The sequence below is a fragment of the Sinocyclocheilus rhinocerous genome, unplaced genomic scaffold (genome assembly GCF_001515625.1).
Source record: "Sinocyclocheilus rhinocerous isolate Xijiao unplaced genomic scaffold, SAMN03320098_v1.1 scaffold444, whole genome shotgun sequence".
In the NCBI taxonomy this organism is placed as follows: domain Eukaryota; kingdom Metazoa; phylum Chordata; class Actinopteri; order Cypriniformes; family Cyprinidae; genus Sinocyclocheilus; species Sinocyclocheilus rhinocerous.
In genome coordinates this window covers 392,401-411,447 of record NW_015645540.1, presented here as the reverse complement: position 1 = coordinate 411,447, position 19,047 = coordinate 392,401, and the positions used below count along the sequence as shown (strand labels likewise).

At 41.8% G+C, this 19,047-nt stretch overlaps 1 protein-coding gene across 5 annotated transcripts in view; it reads right to left on the bottom strand.

Moving 5' to 3' along the window:
- spsb4a (splA/ryanodine receptor domain and SOCS box containing 4a) overlaps nucleotides 1-11,462 on the bottom strand; it is a 59,164-nt gene extending 47,702 nt beyond the window's left edge. Inside the window, exon 1 of one of the 5 annotated variants that reach the window (XM_016510007.1) lies at nucleotides 11,088-11,462. The gene's annotated coding sequence lies outside the window, so the exon portion shown is untranslated. Of the gene's footprint in view, nucleotides 1-9,607; nucleotides 10,191-11,087 lie in introns of those variants that run through there. The other 4 variants (XM_016510008.1, XM_016510002.1, XM_016510006.1 and 1 more) reach the window with 4 other exon arrangements.
- Nucleotides 11,463-19,047: the final 7,585 nt, after the last annotated feature.

Genomic DNA, 19,047 nt, shown 5'->3' with positions numbered 1-19,047 from the left:
AGTTTTTGCAACTTTAGGGATCTTATCTATTCACGAAAAGCTTGTAACACTCCAAAGAAAAAGGAAAACTTGAAATTGCATCATATGACCCCTTTAAATTTATCTTAAGTATCCCTTAAAACCCACTAATGGCGTTTTTCCACTGCATGGTACGGCACGGTACGGCTCGGTACAGTTCACTTTTTGGGGGTTTTCCACTGGGTACTGTACCTGGTCCCTGGTACTTTTTTTAGTACCACCTTGGTTGAGGTTCCAAGTGAGCCGTACCGTTACCAAAACGTGACGTGTAAACTCTGCTGATCACGGATTGGCCGGAGAGAATCGTCACTACCTGCGTCACTGAGCTTGCGACACAAACACAACAGAACCGCTAGATTTAAATCAGCACAGCCAGCGAAGGATCGAACGCAACTGTTTTGAACAAGCGCACCTTTTTTAACAACCAAAAAGTGGCTGTTTCGTTGTCTGTTGAGGAAGTACAGACGTTCCTCTTGTTGATAGCAGAGGAGCGGATCCAGCGAGCTTGATGGGGCGACGCGGAATGAAAACGTTTTTCAGGAGTCGCGGCAGTAGAGGTGGTGCAACTATTACGACATGTGAATAATCCCGCCCACTCTAAAGCGGTACTGAACTGCAGTGGAAACGCAAACCGAGCCGAGCTGTGCCGTGTCGTACCGTACTGAGCAGAGTCGTACCACGCAGTGGAAAAGCGCCATTAGTGGTCCAGGAACGCCACTTTGCCCAGCAGTTCTCGGCTGCACAGAAGCAGATGGAGGCTATAAAGCACATCCTGCCCCGGCGGGCCACTGCTGTCTCCACCTCGCCTGCTCGTCACCGAGGCAGCCATCCTGCGGCTTCCACCTCCGCTCCAGCATTGCCACAGCAGTAGCCTCCACCCAAGCCGGGTGGAGCTGGCTGCAGAAAAGTGCAGCCCGTCTCTGCCCCTGCTACGTCTGTAATGTGTCAGAGCAAGCAGCGTTCCTGAGACGGACGACCCAGCGATACAGGATCCTGCTCTTCATGAGATGGCGACTGCACCACTCTTTCCCCCGAAGGAGGGCCGGGCGGAGAAACTTTTGTTCAATTTTTGTTCTGTTCCACGGCTCCACAGCCAGTGGTACCCAAGATTTCAGCAAAATAGCAGTTTCCTCTATCTCTGGGTCCCAAGAGAGCATGGATGGCAATGTGCGACACTGCGCCTTGCCACTCTTGTCCCCCTCTTCTATCACCAGTGGGCAGCAATTGCATTGGCACGTCAATTGCCTCGAGTTGCTAACAGAATGGCTTGCTCTGCGTCCCTCCGAAGGAGGGCCGGGCGGAGAAACTTTTGTTCAATTTTTGTTCTGTTCCACGGCTCCACAGCCAGTGGTACCCAAGATTTCAGCAAAATAGCAGTTTCCTCCATCTCTGGGTCCCAAGAGAGCATGGATGGCAATGTGCGACACTGCGCCTTGCCACTCTTGTCCCCCTCTTCTATCACCAGTGGGCAGCAATTGCATTGGCACGTCAATTGCCTCGAGTTGCTAACAGAATGGCTTGCTCTGTGCTGCTTCAGATCGCTGCTACACGACAAGCACGTACTGGTCCAGACAGACAACACTGCGATCATTGTGTACAACAACCGTCTTCTCCTCCTTTGGAGTCAGGAGCATCTGAGGATACTTTGTGTCATTCTTACCCGGGCAAGCTCAATCGCGCAGCCAACTAGCTCTCGCGGCAGCCCACACTTCCGGGGGAATGCAGACTCCACCCCGAGATGGTCCAGCTGATTTGGAAACACTTCAGGGACGTACAGCTAGACCCGTTTGCCACCCCGGACACGTCCCATTGCCAGTTGTTTTATTCCCTGACTGAGGGAACCCTCAGCACGGATGCGCTGGCACACAGCTGGCCTCTGGGCTTATGCAAGTATGCGTTTCTCCCAGTGAGCCTTCTCGCACAAACCGGACCTGGTGCCCAGAACTTGTGCTCCTTGCGACAGCCCCTCCCTGGCAGATCCCTCTGTGGATGGATCTGCTTTCTCAAAGATGGGGCACCCTTTGGCATTCAGACCTCTGGAACCTCCATGTTTGGTCTCTGGACGGGACACAGAGGATTTAGGCTAGGTGATCTACCTCCAGCACTGGTAGACACCATCACTTTAGCAAGAGCTCCTTTTGCAAGGCACACCTACGCTTTGAAGTTGAACCTGTTTGTTGAGTGGTGTTCTTCTTGCCGAGAAGACCCCCAGACATGCCCAGTCAGAGTTTTGCTTTCTTTCCTGCAGGACAGGTTGGAGTGAAGGCTGTCTGCCTTCACCGTGAAAGTGTATGTTGCCGCTATCACCGCACATCACGATGCAGTAGATGGTAGGTCTGTAGGAAAGCACGACCTGATCATCAGGTTCCTTAGGGGTGCAAGGAGACTAAATCCTCCCCGCCCTCACTTGGTACCCTCCCCCCTCAGAACAGCTCTTTGTTTGTTATGGCGGACAGCAGAAGGGAAAGGCTGTCTCCAAAAAAAGGCTTGTCCACTCGATAGTGGATGCCATATTCTTGGCCCACCATGCTCTAGATCAGCTGTGCCCCCTGGGGGTGAGAGCTCAGTCTACCCGGAGTGTTGCTTCCTCCTGGGCGTTGGCACTTGGCGCTTCGATAACAGACATTTGTAGAGCTGCAGGCTGGGTGACACCTAACAAGTTTACGAGATTTTACAATCTCTGTGTAGAGCCGGTGTCCTCCCGTGTACTCGCCACAGGTAGCCAGTAAACACCAGGACCTGCCTGGTGTCAATCATGCTTGGTGCGCCATTTCCAATGGTGATAGACACTCCTCTATCTAAGTGGTCTTGTCTTTCGCCCCAGTGGGCATGGGGAGGATTTGCCGGCTTATACAGGGCACTGGAAGGGGAAGCTATAGTGGAGCTTTAGTAGGGATCCCAATTCATCAGTTAGTTCTGACGTAACGTAAGGAGGGAATGGAGACGGTACGTCCCAACGCCACAATTGCTGTACCACCGTTGAGTGGTCGGGACACAACATCTGGTCTCTGGACGGGAAACAGCGAAAAGCAATGTGAAATTGCATGCACTCTTCGTTATATACCCATTTTGCGGGGCAGAGTGCACGATGCAAATCTGGCATGCCAATGTCCATTGGACTGTTTTCATTACACTTGAAGGTGATAGGGCTCTCGGGCGAGATCCTAATTCGTCAGTTAGTTCTGACGTACCATCTGTGTTACCTCCTTCAGGGAATGAGGTTTACATATGTAACAGAGATGTTCTTTTCAGTCAGATATTTTTTTTTTAAGAATCACTTGAATGATTAGTTCTAATGATCAACTGATTGAATCCTTACTGACTGAACGATCTGGTTGCAGTAGTTTACAGCTCATTGGGGGAAATTTTTCACAAAATTATTGTATGGCTTTAGAAGATAGTTAGTTCTGACGTAACGTAAGGAGGGAATGGAGACGGTACGTCCCAACGCCACAATTGCTGTACCACCGTTGAGTGGTCGGGACACAACATCTGGTCTCTGGACGGGAAACAGCGAAAAACAATGTGAAATTGCATGCACTCTTCGTTATATACCCATTTTGCGGGGCAGAGTGCACGATGCAAATCTGGCATGCCAATGTCCATTGGACTGTTTTCATTACACTTGAAGGTGATTGGGCTCTCGGGCGAGATCCTAATTCGTCAGTTAGTTCTGACGTACCATCTGCGTTACCTCCTTCAGGGAACGAGGTTTACATACGTAACAGAGATGTTCTTTTCAGTCAGATATTTTTTTTTAAGAATCACTTGAATGATTAGTTCTAATGATCAACTGATTGAATCCTTACTGACTGAACGATCTGGTTGCAGTAGTTTACAGCTCATTGGGGGAAATTTTTCACAAAATTATTGTATGGCTTTAGAAGATTTTTATACATTACCATTCAAATGTTCAGGGGCAATATAATTTTTTTAAAAGAAATTAATATTTTTATTCAGCAAGGATGCTTTAAATAATTAAAAGTGACAGTAAAGACATTTTGTACGGTAGTTTAGAGCGTGAATCGTATGGTTCATTTGTATAATGCTTTTGCAACCTATAAAAGCTTGAAAGCCTCATACTATACAATTATTTCTTTGAAATTCCCCATTTTTGTTTTATGTAAGACATTTGTTGAGCAATTTTCATTCTTATTCAATTCCTAGACCATCAAAAACCCAGCACACCATCTACGAGTATCACTTGGTTTTTCCAGCAGCATTAACATTGCATTTTTGTTCATCTTTTCCCTCTGTCTTGTTTTCCTCCCCACCCCCACCCTTATCAATCTCCCTGTCCCTCTCTCTTTGTCACTTACACAGACGGCAGATCAGCAAAGCCCATGTCCAGTGCTCTATTATCTAGGTGGTTCAGAGGGCACAGGACAGACAGCCGTATGGTCACATGTTCCCCCATGCCTCTGTCCACCTACTCAGTCCTAATTAAACAAACCTACCCCATGGAGACACACCACCGGCACACACACACGCACGTGGTGTGAGAGAAATGCTCTCACAACAGGCATCTGTTGAAGCAGGCTGTGCTGTTTTTCTGTTCAGAACATTCTGAAATCAAGTATAAGCCAACGGCCGGGTTTAGTAATAAAATTATGAGATGCTTGTGCACTCTGTGTGTATAAGTGCATGTGTGAGAGAGAAAGTTCTCCATATGACATGTTCTGATGGACAAGATGTGTTCTGAAGTGACACGCAAGCAGATGAATCCAGTGATCGCCCTTGGAGGCTGTCACATCAAAGTGAAACTAGAGACTACGAATAAAGCAGAGAGGATAAATGTGAACCTTACGACATCGCTGCTTTCAATTAGAAGTCAGATATCTGTTTACAACGTATGTGTGGCTACTCATAGCAGAAAAACCTCGCATGACGCTAATTTTAATTTAACCCATGTCTCATCTGCATCCTAAAATACCAGTCACACGGAGCATAAATATTCTCAAACGAGAACAGAAAGGAAATGACTGCATATGAACATCACAATACTGGTCACAAGAGTAACATCAAAAAAGTGAAAATATTTCCTAACCAGAGATAAGCAATTTTTCTGTCAACTCTAAGTGCATTTACGCGCACTTTAAAAAGACGATTTCAGTTAGCCTAAAGCAATTCATCCTTTTAAAATGTCATACAAACGATTTAGTCGGACTGAAATCACACAATTTTTGTGAAGTCGGAATAACAGACCAAGACAATGTAACATGTAAACAACATTTACATTTACTGAAATGCATGATGTGACAATCACAGCCAATCAGAACATAAGTGGAGCAGGATTTTGGACGAATGGGATTTTCACAACATAGGAATAGAAACCCTGACAAAATGTTATGTCTTCTGTTGCAGTTGTTGCTGGTAAGGTCACAAACTCAGATTAGCATGTAAGAGATGCATGTTTTAATCATTTTTAGCTTGATGTCACTGAGCCTTGCTAGGACATGGTGTGAGAGACAAAAATATCTCATTCATACTTTTTCAGAACAAAAGTCAATGTGAAACCTACCACAGACATTGAGCTAATCATTTTTAGCTTGATGTCACTGAGCCTTGCTAGGACATGGTATGAGAGACAAAAATATCTCATTCATACTTTTTCAGAACAAAAGTCAATGTGAAACCTACCACAGACATTGAGCATTTTTTTTTTACCAGAAAAGCTATGAAACATCCAAACCTATATGACAAGGATGCTCCTATTCAATTTCTCTGTCTAGCTAAACAAGCTTGTATTATAAACTAATACAAAACAACTCTATTGAATAAACTACAGCAGACTGCGAGCATCTGTTTGTCACCAGAAAAGCTATAAAACATCCAAACCTCCACTACCGTTGAAACATTTGAGGTCAGCAAGATTTTTTTTAAGTTTACTTATCCATGTACGTACTTTATCCTTGTGATGGCAAAGCTGAATTTTCACACATTATTCCAGTCTTCGGTGTCACATGATCCTTCATAAATTATTCTAATATGCTGATTTGATGCTCAAGAAACATTTATTATAATAATCAATGCTGAAAACAGTTGTGCTGCAGTCCTTTGAATAGTAGTGTATGTGACAAATACATTAAAGCTCTTCCAAATATTTCCCATACAAGATTCAATTGTATTTCTTTCCGTCTAGCAAAACAAGTCCATATTATAAACTAACGCAAAATAACCATACAATAAATACCACAATAAAACTCAATTTAATAAAACAATGTCAAATTCAAGCATCTATTTGTCACCAGAAAGCCAACAAAACTTCCCTAACCTTTGTGACAGGGCTAAATCTGATTTTCATTAAATGTGACTTTTTTTCTGTAGTTCCTGTTAATCTGTTCCAAATATCTCACAATATAATTTCCCATTCAATTTCCCTGTGCCTAGGAGCTCAAAAATCTTCAGCGAGAACATCAAATGCAGCTATGTGGAGGAAGAGTGTAAATATAAGACACATCCATTGAAGTCCAGGCTTTCTGACAGCCCAAAAACCATTTATCACTGTGACTAAAATGTCCACCCCCAACCCAAAACCGGTAATCACACTCACACTCACACAGCCTTGTGGCAGATGTGCGAGCCCACCTCCTGTCCTTTCAAACCCTTAAGCAGCTCGGACACACACACACACATGCTTCTGGCACTAATCCAGTGGCCCTCTCCAAAGGAGGGACATTGAATGGTTAGGCAAATGGTTGTGTAGCTCTTCACACGGCTAACAGCTGAGCTCTAAGCTCTCCCAGAAGAGCCTCACCCCACAGAGCAGCTCCAGTCAGCTCTTTCCAGCCCACTGCTCTCAGACAACACACTCAGTGATTAAAGCAGTCCCACTGCCCTCCTTGTCCCACACACACACATCCTGTGCCCCCGTCCCACACTGCTCGCAACACACACGCACAAATACATGCAGACACACATGCAGAGATCACTCATAAAAAGACACATGAAATCATCAAGGTTTTTGGACATTTACCATAGAAAATGACTATGATAAGCATTTAGTACTTTGGTATATAAGTAGTGAAGTAATACAGCAGTATTTTTGGACATGTACTGTGGTAATATCATAGAAATATCACTGTATGTTAATATGGTAATCTTTCTGCACCATAGAATATATCAAAGTGGCATGGTATTATCATGTTCTTTGGACAAGGTTCCAGTGTATATAAATATTAGGGTTGGGCCGATAGACGATGTCATCGTCCATCGCCGATGGCTGACAGACATCACGATGTTAAGCTGACTTTCATGTACTGTAATGCAACAGGCTACCGCTAGCAAGCGGCTAACCTTTTAGTGGCTCCGTATAACGCGTTATTTGTTGCACGCTTCGGGCACACCCCTAACCCTGCCCCCGATGTCATCGTCCATCACGATGTTTCACTGACTACGTTTACATGGACATCAGCAATCTAATTATTTACCTTATTCTAAATAAGCCAATATTATGATTATGGTAAAACGTGCGTGTCTACACGTACAAAAGAAACGCGTTCAAAATTGCTGCATTAACGTGGGCAAATTGTGCGTGTTGACAAGGTCGCATTTCACGCGTTCCGTTTAAAGACATTTGGCCCCATCCGCCTTCCATAGTAGTCTGACATGTTTCTTGTCCACAACACAACAAGATTTTAGGAGTCAAAATCGTGTAATCTGACATAGTGACTATCGTGACTGACAAAAATATGGTGTAGTCTGAACCCGGCATAAGGTTTTTACATGTCTATACTGCACTTCAGTAATAGTAATGTGACTAAAATAGGAATACTCCACATGTCTTAATTCGATTTCTGTTTATTTCGATTATGACTTTAGCCGGATTAAGGTAATCAAAAATCTCTGTTTACATGGTTGATTCTTAATCAGAGTACTGTCTTAATCGTATTAATATCAGAGTATTGTTGTCCATGTAAACGTACTCCGTAGACATCGTCCGATGCTAAATTGGTAGACATCGCCCAACCCTAATAAATATATAGTAATCTTTAAGCACTATGGAATATAACTATTAACATGGTATTAACATATTATTTCTGAATAAGATACCGTGGTATAACCATGTTTTAGGGCACATACTATGGTATATATTATGCTGGAATTCATTGTTATTTTTTTAACTGTAACTAAAAAAAAGTTTTTATGTGAAATAAAGCTGAAATATTACAAAGTATAAATATTAGAGGGAAAAAAATCGTAAATAACTGAAATAAAAGTTGAAGTTCTAAAATGACTAAAACTGAAATAAAAATAAAGCTAAATAAAAAACATAAAAAAAAAAAATATATATATATATATATATAAATTGAAAATATCAAAATAAAATCTAATGCAAAATAGTATGCGTTTTATAATAGTATATAAATAATACTGAAATAACAGAAAGAACGGTATTCCTGTTGCATTTCAGAGCCTTAAACCATGGTATTACCATGTTTTTTTGGGTATGGACCATAATAATATTATGGTTTATATCATTTTGTAATCTACTTGTATCCCTTCGAAAAAAGTACTGTGTTGGTACCCACAGTTCAGTGATGGCATTCATGTACCACGGTATTTACATGGTACTTCATGGTTTTCCAAGTATAAGCGAAATATCAAAGTAGCATTAACATGACGTCTTTGATAGGCATCATGATAACACCATGGTAAAATCTTTCAGTACAAAGCGCCACAGTATTGCCATGGCTTTTTAGTATCATGACTTTTGTTTTACAAGTAATGTAAAAATAGGAATGTAAAAAAGTACAATGGTATTACCATCTGATATCACCACTGTACCATATACCAGCATAGTACTTCTTTGTAAGAGATGCCCCACTGCCCTCAACACAAAAAACACACACAATCTGTTCCATAAACATTCCACCACTGGAAACACACAGCCACATGCGCGCAAACAGACACATGCAAATCCATAAGCCGCGCGTGCACACAAACAATGAAAAGCATTCAAATCTGCTCCCGGGGCTAAGAGTCAGCCAGCGCTGTGGAAACGCTTCCTCTGAACACCAAACCAGAAGAAAGAGACAGACAAACGATAGCTGTGACGCGCAACGCAGGGAGGAGAAGATCCAGCCATTCTCTAATCACTTTATCTGATTGTGCATAGCAGCTGAGAAAACATGAGCCACGGGTTAAGGTGAAAATACTTCTCTTTCCAACCCACACAAGCAAACTATCCTCAAGAGCAGGACCCGGGCATCGTTCCTACGACCCCACTGCTGCATTCAGGGCTTCGAACCCGCTCCCTGGACCTCAGAAAGTATTAAATGTGTGGAAATCCCAGGTTTATAAACATCACGGGCAGTTGTAACATCCAACACAAAGAAAAGACTGCATGCTGAGTATCCTTGCCAGGGTGGACCAAACCTCAATTAAAGGATCAAAACTCTATTAGAGGAATAAAAGACCATGGGGAATGCCAGAAAGCAGGAGCTAGAAAGAAAGAGTGCACATGAGGTAACCCAAACAGCACAAAGCAAGCAGGGAAAGAATGAAAGATCACAGGATAGTTTCTACACACAAGTAAACACACATCAAGTTGTTCATTGCGCTCAAACACACACAAACACAAACTCACGGTGCTTACACCGACCCGGTTGAGATGGTCTCCCCGGCAGAACTCCCCTGTTGTCACCCGTTCAGGGAAAAAACAAGGAAAACCGCTGGAATAAAGGAAGAAAGGAGCTCCTCTCTTTGTGAGAAGGAGCGCACACTAGTTCTTTCTCTTTTCTGTGTCTGCCTGCTGAGGAAGGAGAAAAGAAGCTTCTCCCCAGAGACGTAACCCCCCCCAACCCCCTCCCTGAGGTTAATCCCAGCCGTGGCAGCCTCCGTCCCACTCCGCACTCCTTACTCCGTCCTGTGTCGCGGCTCCAGCTCAGTGGCCCGAAAGACAGAGAAAGGGAAGAAGAGAGAGAAAGAGGACAGACGGCAGTGCGAGCAGCAGCGTGAGAGCTGCCTCATGATGAAAGGCGATCCGCTGATCTCATCAAGTAGGGACACCAGGCAAACAGAGAGAGGGGAGGATACGCCCCTTACCCCACCCCGACTCATGCATCCTCCTCCCCACAGTCGTTCACACTTTCGGCTCAGCCAATCAGCCGAGAGCTACTCATAAACACACATGCTTTGAGTCTCCAGCCTGTTACTTCCAGCGCTCGGATATCTGTTTTGAAAGATAATCTGACTCCAGCTCGAGTGGCAACAATGTTATGAGGATGTAGCATTTCTATGCTTATGCCCGACATGAACATTCAATTTTAACACTGCTTAGGAAAAAATGGCTCTATTCAGACAGGACTCATCTTCTTTGAGAAGGTCAGGACAGTTTGTGTTTCACAGATTTGCTTGGTGATTTTAATCCTGTTTAAATTGAACAAACAAACAAAGAACCACTGTAGAAATTATGGCGCAAGTTAATTAAAATATGTTTTTTTGGCTAACTCAAGGTAAACTAATCCTGTCCGCAAAGGAATGTCTGTGATTATGCCTTTTTGCCAGTTTTCTGGGTAAAACTTGTTCAAAATGGTTCTACACTGCTAACATGCAACACAGAATTAAAAATAATAATCTTATCTGATTGTGCATAGCAGCTGAGAAAACATGAGCCACGGGTTAAGGTGAAAATACTTCTCTTTCCAACCCACACAAGCAAACTATCCTCAAGAGCAGGACCCGGGCATCGTTCCTACGACCCCACTGCTGCATTCAGGGCTTCGAACCCGCTCCCTGGACCTCAGAAAGTATTAAATGTGTGGAAATCCCAGGTTTATAAACATCACGGGCAGTTGTAACATCCAACACAAAGAAAAGACTGCATGCTGAGTATCCTTGCCAGGGTGGACCAAACCTCAATTAAAGGATCAAAACTCTATTAGAGGAATAAAAGACCATGGGGAATGCCAGAAAGCAGGAGCTAGAAAGAAAGAGTGCACATGAGGTAACCCAAACAGCACAAAGCAAGCAGGGAAAGAATGAAAGATCACAGGATAGTTTCTACACACAAGTAAACACACATCAAGTTGTTCATTGCGCTCAAACACACACAAACACAAACTCACGGTGCTTACACCGACCCGGTTGAGATGGTCTCCCCGGCAGAACTCCCCTGTTGTCACCCGTTCAGGGAAAAAACAAGGAAAACCGCTGGAATAAAGGAAGAAAGGAGCTCCTCTCTTTGTGAGAAGGAGCGCACACTAGTTCTTTCTCTTTTCTGTGTCTGCCTGCTGAGGAAGGAGAAAAGAAGCTTCTCCCCAGAGACGTAACCCCCCCCAACCCCCTCCCTGAGGTTAATCCCAGCCGTGGCAGCCTCCGTCCCACTCCGCACTCCTTACTCCGTCCTGTGTCGCGGCTCCAGCTCAGTGGCCCGAAAGACAGAGAAAGGGAAGAAGAGAGAGAAAGAGGACAGACGGCAGTGCGAGCAGCAGCGTGAGAGCTGCCTCATAATGAAAGGCGATCCGCTGATCTCATCAAGCAGGGACACCAGGCAAACAGAGAGAGGGGAGGACACGCCCCTTACCCCACCCCCGACTCCTGCATCCTCCTCCCTATGGTCTTTCACACTTTTGGCTCAGCCAATCAGCCGAGAGCTACTCATAAACACGCATGCTTTGAGTCTCCAGCCTGTTACTTCCAGTGCTCGGATATCTGTTTTGAAAGATAATCTGACTCCAGCTTGAGTGGCAACAACTTTATGAGGATTTAGCATTTCTGTGCTTATGTCCGACATGAGATATTCAAATTTAACATTGCTTAGGCAAAAATGGCCCTATTCGGACATGACCCGTCTTCCCTTAGAAGGTCAGGAGAGTTGTGTTTCACAGATTTGCTTGGTGATTTTAATCCTGTTCAAATTGGAAAAAACAAACAAATAAACAAACAAAGAACCACTGTTGAAATGATGGCGCAAATTATATAAAATATGTTTTTGGCTAACGCGAGGAAAGCTAACCCGTCCATATAGGAATGTAAGTAATTATGCTACTTTGCTGATTTTCTGCACTCTAAAAACTGCTGGGTTAAAAATTTTATAAAATATATAAAATAAAAGTTATTTTGGCAAGTTGGGTTATATGTTTGACCCAGTAATGCAAAACATTACTTTTAACAATTATCACTTCATCAGCCTCAAAATAATTAGGCTAGTCTTTATTACATAATGCCGTTTCCTTTAGGAAACTACATTCAATTTAACCGCAAAAAAGAAGATAACGAATTAACATGTAAATATGTTAATAACCCTCTCTTAACACCTCAGAAATGTAAATATTGTAAAATATTATGTAAATATGGCATAAGGCACTCACTGACGTTATATTAAAAGCACCTCTTCCGTTCAGTAAAAGAGGCCGTTAAGACTATTTCTGAGGCAAAATCCGCGTCCACGTATTTTTCAATATAAGCTCTTTTTGGAATATTTCCGCCCTTCCATGAAATCTCAAAACCCCCCCCCCCCCCCAAAGCTACTTAAACCTAATAGCTATTCTAGTCAACTGGATGTGCACTGCTGAGAAAAAAAAACTTTAGACAAGCCGATGCTGGTCTGAATAACTCTTCTAGACAGCATTTTGCTATAACTAGACTTGATCTCTACCCACTGTGCTACACTAACCCCACATCTTTAGGTCAAACATTTAACAGGCACACTTCTCAGTCAAGCTCCAGGTCTTGAATAAACACCATATCCCTCAGTCCTGCAAGCCTTGTCAAACCCGAAACGCACTCAAATCCCTCTGAGACACCCTGAATGTACTCAGTCTTTCAGGGTGATGTGAGTTTCCTGACCATTTCCTCCAAGGCCACACACAAAATGAAAGGTCTGCAGCAGTAAAGAGAGAGCGAGTCACTCTTGCACTACCCCCTCTCAACTTCTTGCTGAAAACTCAATCAGCCTTTTCAAAAGTGCTGACCCCCTCTCTAAGGAAGCTCAGTCTGAACAAAGGCGCAAGTTGCCATGAAAACACACACAGTCTTGTAGGATCAACTGCACCAGACATACTTCATGCCTAAAAAAAGCACAAATTATGCAAATAAGCTACATGTAAAAGCGTTAAGAGTTACAAACCCCATTAAATCAAAACTTTCTTGTCCAGGAAAATGAACCAAAAATATTGATGACTCATCCTGCACTCACTCTTTTTATCCAATCAAATACTCTCTATAACAAGAAAGCCCCTCCCAGTAACACCATCTACTTCTGACCAGCAATAAGGTGCAAAAGTCAGTTTCTGGAAGTAAAGATTCCATTCATTTTATCCACAGGGGAACAGATTTGTAACAGTAACTTACATACTTTTAAAGACAGACTTACTGTGCTCTACAAGGTTGTTAATCAAGGGTATTTGTTTTGTTGAAGCCACCAGCCCACATTATTGCAACTTATTTTTTAAGTAATCATGTTCAACTGAAAAACTACATTGCCCATGATTCTGCCATGAAATCTCCACCAATCAGATAATCGAGATAACCAGAATATACGCTCTCAAATTACTTAAATATTTATATTTAGATGCATTTATAAATGTAATTTTTATATTGTTAATAATTGTTTTATATACATACTCATCATATTTAAATCAATAAGCTTTTTATTTATCCATTGTTTTTAATTTGATCACATCATTTAAAATGCTTTTTGGATTGGGATTGCGGTTCTTTCTAGTTCTAAACTAAAGGCCAGTCACAAATAAGGGCCAATCCCATCAATATATAATGCCGAAACTTCCTATTTCAAAAGTAAACACACAGGAAAGAAAACTGCACTCATCAAGCATCTTGCCTCGAGCTTCTGGTGCAACGGGGGTTTTATTTGTGAAGTGAAGTGTCGCTTCAAATCGCAGTTTCCAACCAAACTCCTACCCATTACTCCAGCTTTCATTGTCTTTCTCCTCTCACTTTCTTTGACCCATTGCTGTGGCCGGCTGTGTAAATTGCCTCCTCGTTTTCTGCTTCAGGGCGTTTTAACACTTTTGGGCCAGCATGTGGTGGGGGAACAGGAGAGATGGGAGGGACTTGTGTTAATCTATCAGACAATAGGGGAGACCCCCTTCCACAAAGAGATAATGGCCCAGCGGACTGAGAGGGGGGCTCCATCAGAGTGGTCTTTGTATAATAGAGGGGCTGTGGAGTGGGAGGGGGGCCCGGCACACCTCCCGGCGACACACGTGTCACAAAAAAAGCCCCGCAATTGTACGAGCACCAGTGCTGGAGGACAGAGAGGTGAGGGGTGGAAAGGAGGGGATGAGAGGGGAGTCAAAAAGGATGCTCATCTGGCAGTTACAAAACTGCCCCTGGACAGATGGCAAACACGCAAGTGAAGAGAAATGAGAGAATGAGAATGAAAAAAAGAGTGCGGTTCATGTGGTGACAGATATGATGACACATATTCAGAAAGCAGACATTAACAAGCGCGCAAGCTTCAGATTACAATAACAGATCACACGTACAGCACACAGATGGATGGATCCAGGAGGAAGCAACTATATTGCCCTTCTCTTTGTGTATGACACAATAGCCGCTTACATCAGTGTGTGGCGGCACATGGAAAACTCTGCCACCCCCCTCTATTCGGGCACCCAGTGCAAACAGACCAGCTGGATTAATAAATCTGCAAAGATGTCAACAATTCTGTGTTTTTCTGTCAATATGGGGTGCTGTGTGTACATTAATGAGGAAAAAAAATTAACTTAAATGAATTTAGCAAATGGCTGCAATATAACAAAGAGTGAAAAATTTAAGGGGGTCTGAATACTTTCCGTACCCACTGTATATATATGAATATGCTAATATGAACTAATGCGTTACACGTTTCCACATTAGGATGTGTAACAAAACAGAAAATGGTTAATGATTCAATCACTTGAAAGATTCTAATCAAAACCACAGATTTGTTCATGAAACACCACTATTTCATATCAAAGCTAACTTATTATTTTTTATTTTTTTTTGTCAAAGTTCTTTTATGGAACCAATTTGCACAAAAATGTTCTAATGCGAAAGCCCCCACTGAAATCTTTTATATCGAACTGGACACTTGGTCTAAGTGTCTGTGTAGGGTTGCATTTCCTGATTTCCCAGAAATCCCACAGATACAGACATAAAGATTTGCACATTTGTCCACAAAAAGGAGTGTTTGTGGGCAAAGCAAAACAAATCAGACAGGATAAACATACACACCATAAACAGCCAACAAGACAAACCACCATACAAAACATGTTTACATCAGTGTGTGGCGGCACATGGAAAACTCTGCCACCCCCCTCTATTCGGGCACCCAGTGCAAACAGACCAGCTGGATCCACACTGATATCATTCACCGCACCAAACACAAACACAAACAAAATCATCTGCACACAGGTATTTTACTCCGAACACACACACAAAGCATTTTTTTTTTCTGGGTTAAAATGTTGAACAGCTTTTAATATGTACTGTCAGAGCATATAAGCACTACATATAAATAGTTATAAAGAGTATTATTAAATAAATTATATATAAAATATAACATATATATATAGTTTTATAATACTCTACTTAGTTATTGTGTTATAAATAAACTTGAATTAACAATGAACAATGGGGTGTGTGTGTGTGTGTGTGTGTGTATCCTAAAAACAGACTTCAAAACACACACTCCAGACAACAAACACAGGACATTCCAAATAAAACCTCTCAGGACACAATCACAGAAACCAATTCGACAGACACACTCAAACACATGACATCACCTTCCAGTTGCGAGAAACAAGCTAATTTAAACACTGCTCGTACACACACTGGTCTAAGAGATCTGGCAACAAGCGGCAATGCTCCATTTGTCTCTCTCAGCTTCGATCTGGGTGTGATGATTCTGCAGCTTCTCATCAATATGACGTCTGAATTTGCAGAGTACAGCGTCAGGCTATAAATTTGGGAAGGAACAGAATCAATGCCTTAAGTGGTGGAGAAGTGGTGCAGAGGTTAGACGGAAGGATAGGGGATAAAATAAATGATAGGCCTACATTTGGCAAGACAACCTTCCTCCCTGCCAAAATCTCCTTCCTCTGTTCCTTACATTTCAGCCTCACTTTAATCTTCCATTTCAGGTACAGCTTCCTTCCTTTATGAGTGTGTTCAATTTCAATTTCCCACCTCTCCCATCTGAGGTCTTATAGGCTACATCCCTCAAATGTTGCCGGAATGATCATATTTACGAGATGAGGACAAATGAACATCTCAATGGCATATTTACTAGTTGAGATACACTACCATTAAATGAAAACTTGAAAGACATTTAATAACCCTATACATTGCGACTAAATCTTCACTCTGGGCAACTAAATAATATCTATTGTTAGCCATTGGCTAATAAATTCTTAGATTTTACTCGCCAGTGTGTGAGTTGGAGGCTAAGTTTAAGTTTAGCACAGATATATTTTCACTCGCCGAACAGTGAGCGCTTCAGAGTTTCACTCTCTGTCAAGCGATCTATGCTATTTTTCAAGTCATCTCAATGGATGCGCAGCGTACCTGTATATGACGAACCGTAAACTCTAGTGTAAAGGCGCACGACTCGCCATCGCTTTGCTGAGAGCGCTGTTTCTCACACACTCAAAGAAAGAGAGCGAGAGCGAATCTTACATACCATGCAGAATTGACGCGCTACATTGTAAACTGTATCCTTTGTTGTATTTTCCTGTCAAAATAATGGAGTTCATTTGGAATTCTTCAGCTTTTAAGAACAACCATTAGAAACTGCTGGTTTCTCAGGTAGTGGCCGGAACTAATGCGCACATGGCAATCTCATTGGCTGGTGCTCACCTATTATCGTCCCTGTTTTGATTACAGCAAATCAGTTCGAGCGAATGCAGAAAACGTGATTAATATTCATGAACCCAGCAGCTCATTAATCCCAGAGCCGTTGAGAAACAGGCTGCGTTTGAAACCGCATACTCAATGAGTAGGTACTTAATTTCAATAAGTACCTACTTAACGAGCGCTAAAAGAGTACGTACTCTACAGCCAAATCTTGTTAAGTATGAATGCGATCTATACATCATCCGCCATGCTGACGTTATCATGTGACTTAAAGGGTTAGTTCACCCAAAAAGGAAAATTAGCCCATAAATTACTCACCCTCAAGTCATCCTAGGTGTACTGTATATGACTTTCTTCTTTCAGACGAATCCAGTCGGAGTTATATTAAAAATTGTCTTTGATCTTTTAATGATCACTCGGTGGGTGTTGCAGTGCATCAGTCCAAAAGAAGTTAAATAAAAAGCGCCCATCCTTAATAAAAAGTGTCTCACACAGCTCCGGGGGGTGAATAAAGTCCTCCTGTAGCGAATTGATGCGTTTTTGTAAGAAAAATAACCATATTTAAAACGTAACAATCAATTTAATCTATCTTACGCTAGAGTAAGGAAACCTTGCTTCCTTTGCTTCTGTTAACAAACATTGGTTTTCACGAGACTCACCAGTGCATGCGCAACGCTGACCTCATACGTCATCAGCCCGGAACTGCTTCCGTGTACAACTGTTGGCGCAAGCTACATTAAAAGATTATTATGTTTTGAATATGGATATTTTTTTTACAAAAACACATTGATTCGCTACAGGAGGCCTTTGTTCACCTAGGATGCCTTGAGGGTGAGTAATTTATGGACTAATTTTCATTTTTGGGTGAACTAACCCTTCAAGACGTTACAAGCGCAACAACTTAAAAGATACGAGTGACAGGTTTAATACCTCTATCTGTAAATAGTTTGATGTTGATGAAATTTGCTCATTTTTTGGTCTTGTTGGAGAAACAGCTGCCTTTTTATTGTGATTGCAGTATAACTGTGACAAGAGGGGCGGGGCAGAGAGCCGTGGGAACGGAGCGAGGCCGGTGGAGTAAATGCTAATGCACGAGTTAAGCCGTTCCCACGGCTCTCGGCCCCGCCCCTCTCGTCACAATAACCAATAAATTTTGGGTTGATTTAAGTTTTTATATTTTTAACCCTACTAATATGACCCACAATTTTATCCTTAAAGGTACCAAATGTTATTATGAAAACCCCAAATTTTTGTCTTTTGAATTTGTTAATTTCATCCACAAGCAAAACCGGCTTAAATCTCCTTTGTTTTCCTCTTTTTCTTGTTTAACTTACTTTGTTTCATCCCTCAGGCTTATAAATAGCAACAACAACAGCAAATGCAATTTGTGATGCTTTGTGATTATATGAATATGAATTATGATTATTCAAAAATATTTGTAGATTTATTTATTTACATTACATTCAACTAATGTAAGCAGTGTTGACAACAGTGAATTCTATTACATACTAGCGCTCATACATCACTCCGATGTCTATTTCATGTCTATTAGGTGTGCCCACCTGTAATTATTTTCGAACATTTTCCTGATATATATTAAATAGACATTTAGTAATCGTCTTTAAGATGTATATGGTTTATGTAAATTCACTTTGGAGACGTATATGAGCTCCCGTGTTCGCTATAACATAATAAAAAGTGTTTTTACAGAAAAATCACAAATATACTATACTGTCTAGATGCTTTGTGATTATATGAATATGAATTATGATTATTCAAAAATATTTACGCTTCTAATTTTGCCTTTTTTCTGTGTATATATTCTCATACAATGATGTACGCAAACCCATTGTATTTATGTTTTCTATTATGATTGTTCATTGTTAAAGATACAACCATTTTTCCCTGCGCTAGTAAGTAATTAAAAGTTCTGCAGTAATAATAATAAAAAGAAGATTGGTGCACTAACACCTCATAGCATACTACTTAAAAAATAAGATTACCCCAAAATGCATTACTAGCCCCCAACACTTACAATAATGATAAATGCTGACCAAAAATTAATTAATTAAATATATAATTTTAGTAAAACAAGCAAAATGTAATTTGTTTTGTCATATGCCATGGCTATGCATGACTGCACACTAGACATGCAGCCAAGGTGAATACATCTCAATTTTCAGTCAAGTAATTAATGCACAAGTTAATGAAACAATTATATTTTAT